Below are 5,449 nucleotides of genomic sequence, written 5' to 3'. Positions count from 1 at the left end.
ACTGAAGCCACAGAGCAGGGAGTCACTTAAAGCACCTCATGGATGCAAGGTTCTCCAGCTGCTCTTTCCATGTGTTCATGGCTTGTGCTAGAACCAGGATCTTGTGCAAAATTTGTTGGTAATAACTACATGGTGGTCCTAGAACCATAGCAGACCATGTTAAATCAAGTGTTTGACCTTCCTTCCTTGCACTGCAACTGACAATATTGTATCTGCATTCAGTAAGGACTATTGGATTCACTGTAATTTGAATTCACTGCAAACATCTAACTAAAAATCAGGAAATCTTTATTTCTTCCAGAGTATCTTAGATTATCCTGCACAAAATACCTACTATTTGCACAGATAGATGAATTGTAAACCATTTGGAGCTAATGTAGCCCAGAAAATATATTATTGCTGTCCACAGTGTCTAAGTTAACTCTTCAGGGCATCAGGAGTAAAAATTTCCCAGATTGATCTTGGCCTGCCTAGAGGTGAAACTTGCTTTTTTCACTGCAACAACTGCGTTGAATGCTACCTAACTCAATCTAGCCTAGCTGAATTTTCTACTGTTATTATACCTCTTGTTATAATTGTTGGGGTTCCTCCCGCCTGGCATGGGGGGGGTCCTGGGAGAGGGGCCCCAGGGTGGAGGCCCGGGGTTTCCCTACTCCCTGGTCAACCTCATTCTCCATTGGTTGTTTTGTGTTCCCCTGCCCGGCAAGGACCCTCTGGTCCTGTGATTGCTACAGTTCCTTGGGAGTCGCTGGCCCTGCGGCTGGAAAATAAACATCTCTCTGAAAACATCTACCAAGAATCGGTCCTTATATTTCTTTTCCACGGGCCTTGCTGTATATATGTGTTGTAGGAATCCCCACTACAATAATAATAACTTTTATAAATTTCTGTAAAAAAAAGATCTTCACAGCAATTAGGGTTTTTTTTATAACCTTAGAATAAAAATGAAATGCAGAAAATGACAAGTGTAAGATATTAGCAGAGGCTTTGAAAATGTGGGCACTAACTGAGCCTTCAAGCATAAACATCTAAACAATTATCAAATTTTTGTCAACAATGGAATACAGTCCTTGAATAATTTCCTTCAAGGAACAACTAAAAGATTTACACCCCTTAAATTAGCTCAGATCTCATATACTCAGTTTCTTAGGTTTGCTCTGTGGCAGAGTACTCTAGAAGTACCCAAAGCACATTAAGGTTTTGGATCTTGAGTAGTTTGAATCATAGAGTAGTTGGAGTTGGAAAAAACCTTTGAAGGTCATTTAGTCCCATGCCCCTGCACTAACCAGGGACATCTTCCATAAGATAGATTGCTCAGAGCCCCATCAAGTGAAATCCACTTCCAAATTAAAACATTTATTCTTCTGCTCTGTAAGTATAGATTGCTTTATATCACACATGACAATCAATATTATATTATTATACATATAACATATATATGATAGTCAATATTAACCTTATATATTATAAAAGTTTCAGATGATACTGGTTTTTTTATTACTTCATAACCCATGTACACATCTTCCAGACAGGTATTTTGTGAATAACTTCTAACTGAATGATGCAATAATAAGAGGCAACCAGGTGATGGGAGTATTTTTTTTTCCATATGATTACAAGTTAGAGGTAAGATGCCTCTTGACACTTAATAAACTGGCACTCAAATAAAGGACTGATTGTTTATTGCATAAAACATTGTTTGATTTCTCTCCAATTATATTTTGGGCATTTTAACATTTACAATACAACTTTAACAACTTTTAGCTCATTGTGAATTCAAAATTATGTTGCATGATATAAAGATGTGGATCTGCTCTATATCACTGAGCCCTTTAGGCTGACTGCTTTTTCTGTCAGGTTGAACTGTAGTTTAACAACTTTTATTTTGTTAAGCAAACTTGCTTGATAAAGATACCCAATAAACTTAGAATTCTGTGATTCTAGTTTTAAAGGAGCAATTGCATCAAATTTTATTGACGTATATTATGGCTTGCAATCTTCAAAAATGTGAAATATATAGAAAATCATCTCTCTAATTCTTATAGTCAGAAGTTGTATATCCAGACTTCTTCATAGGGTACCGTACCTTTCTATCTTTTATACTATAAAAGAACAACATTGAAAAGTTAGAAAAGAGGACTAAATCAACAGAGGATAACAAATGATAATGCAAATTTTTAAGGCATAAGTCATAGTTTTCAAAAAAGGATGATTAAAGTCAAGTTGCTAAGTTTATGTTCAAGGACAATTAAATCATAGGAACTTTCTAAGAGTTTTATTTTCAGGAACCCTTGTCATTTATACAGGCATAAAAAGAAAAGATTAATTTATATGGGTTTTAAGAATTTTTTTTTAAATTTGGTTAACAAGTGCCTAAAATTGCATGAGTACAAATTGATTTTTGTCCCCTGTACATCTTATGTGCAAGGTATTTCATTTTCCAAATTTAAGTAACTCAGAAATTTATTACTTTGTTATTCTTTTAAAATTTTATTTATTTATTATTTATAGCTACTTTTCCTACCTTGGTTATAGTTAAGGCTGTGACTTGACATGGATTTCTCCTAGGCACATTTCAAGTGGCAGGGAGCCTCCAAATCCTGCACATGGCCTTCCCTTTGTAGCACCAGCTGTGTTGGTAGGAATTTTGGGGGGCTCCAGAAATGGCAGGTGAAGGAACTGATCTGCATAAAAGTAATTTTGAGAGAAACAAAAAAGTGAAACAAATAATAATTTTTTCCCCAATCCTTCCCCACAGATAATTGTATCAGTGGAAACAACAGGGGCAGGGCAGCTGTAAATGGCAGCAATGGAACTAGTTAAGGAATCCATGTCAAACCATATCCTGACTGTAAAAGGTTCAGCCCTTTGTGTCAGCCAGTTGATTGCTTTTTTCCCTTGATATTTCAATCTTCGAACAGAGGACTCTATACTATAAGCTTTACTTGGGTTAAGTAATAGCTATTAATTCAACCTTTCATACTGAAATGCCATTCAAGTTGGTGCCAGTAAATACCACATGGGTGTATTAAGGATTATGGCACTGGCCTCTCTTCCATTTGTTCAGAAACTGTTCAGTCAGCTGAAATTTATGACATATAAATTACTCTGAATCTCAGGGTTTTGTTTGGTTTTCATTTACTAAACACATTCAAGTAGATACATCTAAGGCAAACAAAATTAAAAGATAATGTGAAAAAGTCAGTGAGTCATTCACTTTACTGACTTAGCAGCACTTGAAATAGTAAACATTAGTATTAAAAGGGAATAGCACTAGTAGTCCTCAAGTAGGATAAGACATCTATCTACTTATTTCAAATAATGCATTATCTTACCATGCTCCACTCAAATGAAGGGGGATGCTTGTAGAGGGCTCCTCCAGAATCACAGGAAAAAGGAGAGAACATAGGGCTTATTCTTAAAAAGACTTTTTAAGAATGAGACTTGTTAAGATATGGATGGTAGAATCTTAACAAATTCAAAAGTTTTGTTCATAGAAAAATGAAACATTTCAAATTTTCCTAATGCTTTTGATTATTTTGTCTCCATGGACAGAGGACAGATGAATTTAAACAGATGACTAACTTTTACTGACCTAACACTGAGAGGAAGTACTGAATGCTTACCTCTTGCAGTTACTGGTGATTTAATAGTGGCTTGGTGGAAGATTTCAAAGCACTTTCCATAACCAATAGCTTAGCTTTACTCTGCTGCCTCATAGAATTGATTCACTGTTTCACTTTATATAATTTTATCCCATAAAGGATAACAAGGAGAACATAATTTTTTCAATCATTCTTTGTTCCTATCACAAGCCAAACAAAAGAAAAACAGCAACAACAACAAAAAAACAACAACAAAAAATCCTGGCCCCACTCTTAGAGCTGGCCCATTCAGACTTACCTCTCCTGGATATTGTTGACAATTTATGGTGAATGAATCATTGTTAGAGGTTGATTCCTGTTGGTTTAATCTGAATTGTGTTTCCTGAAGCCGTGATCAGTTATTAATCAGATTCATGTAATCTCGAAAAATGAATCTTGTATGCATCAGAGCCACAAGGAGAGGAGAGTGAGAAGGACAAAAAAAGATTTGGCAAGCAAAAAAGGGCAAAGAAGAAAGAAGATGAAGGACTGTAGTCATCTGGGCAGTAAACACTAGGAATAAATGGAAAAAGTTGGTAGAAGGAAAATATTATTAGAAATTTGCTACTGAATAAATTAATGTTTTTAATAAATTTATTATTAAGATTATTATTTACTCTAGAAATTAAAGATTAGTGAAAATATTCCAGAAGTATCTCAGTGACAATGATGTAGTGAAAGAATATAAATCAGAAGGAAGCAAGGAAGGATGAAGGGGATGCAAAAATTACTTTAATGATAAACTTCAATTTAATAATAAACTTCAATTTGTTGGTGCAGTAATTTCTGTGATGGGGTTATCTGTCACAGCAGATGACTCAGGAAGTAGAAGGGCTTTCATAGTTAAAATCTCTGATCTGAGAAGAAAGAGGACATGAAAAGAAAAACAAAGGTCTTATGACCAGCTTTGAAACTTGTTCATGTGTCATATTAGGCAAGCAATCTCATTGCACCAGTACAAACATGAAAATTTGTAGATTAGATGACAGACAACATTGTAGTTTCTTTTCCTAAAATGGCAGAAAAAAAAGCTAAATTACAGTTCAAGTTATAAATGAGGAGAACTTATGCCTTTGAATAGGTTGAAGTAGGGGACCATGGAAATTACAACAAAGTTCCAAAATATTAGAAGGATAAATTACACTGAATTTTATAAGCTTTTCAATACGATTTTGAAAAGTGTTAGTTTTTCTAGCACATTTGGCATAAGCTTTATCATTTTATTACCATCACAGGATGCATAATAATCTTGTGCCATTATTAAATAGCATGGATTTTTAGATCACTTGCAAAGCCCATACTTGTGGGCTTGGATCAAATGGACTTACCATTTAAAGCCTGAGTCGATGAGTTTGGGGACAAGGCTATAACACACGTGCATGTGGCAGCAAACCGTGTTGCAAATTTCCTTATATTTCTTTTGTTTCATTTCAATTTAGAACTGTTTTACTTTGAAAATTAAAAGGAATTTTTAAATATTTATTATTTGAGGGTAGTAAGAAAAGAGTCTGCTTATGATGTACATATAAGTTACATCTTCCTCATAGAAGTAGGACCAACAGAACAAATTAAACTGCTGCATTCAATGTATTAGAACAATTTTTTTTTTTCTTTTTCTAAGCAACAGATTCAAGGGACAGTTGAGTTTATAAGAGATCACTCACAGTTTCTCTTTGTTTTGGAACACAATAATGAGGCTGATCTTCTAACTTGAGTTAGAAGATCTAACTTCTAGCTCCTCTTGAGAAGTGCAGAATACAGCGAGAGCTGAGCTAAACTACAGAGATGAAAAACAGGTTTGAAGG

General features: G+C 34.8%; 1 long non-coding RNA gene across 1 annotated transcript; it reads right to left on the bottom strand.

Moving 5' to 3' along the window:
* Nucleotides 1-1,665: 1,665 nt before the first annotated feature.
* On the bottom strand, nt 1,666-5,070 carry LOC121668432. Its single transcript, XR_006017374.1, has 2 exons — nt 2,525-5,070; nt 1,666-2,102 (listed from the first exon to the last, which is right to left on the bottom strand). It is a non-coding gene; the product is annotated as an uncharacterized LOC121668432 (long non-coding RNA).
* Between the last annotated feature and the right edge of the window lie 379 nt (nt 5,071-5,449).

Source organism: Corvus kubaryi, unplaced genomic scaffold, assembly GCF_017639235.1.
Source record: "Corvus kubaryi isolate FWS band 111438036 unplaced genomic scaffold, C.kubaryi_AGA036_p1.0 37385, whole genome shotgun sequence".
Lineage (NCBI taxonomy): Eukaryota > Metazoa > Chordata > Aves > Passeriformes > Corvidae > Corvus > Corvus kubaryi.
This window is presented reverse-complemented; position numbering and strand designations above follow the sequence as displayed.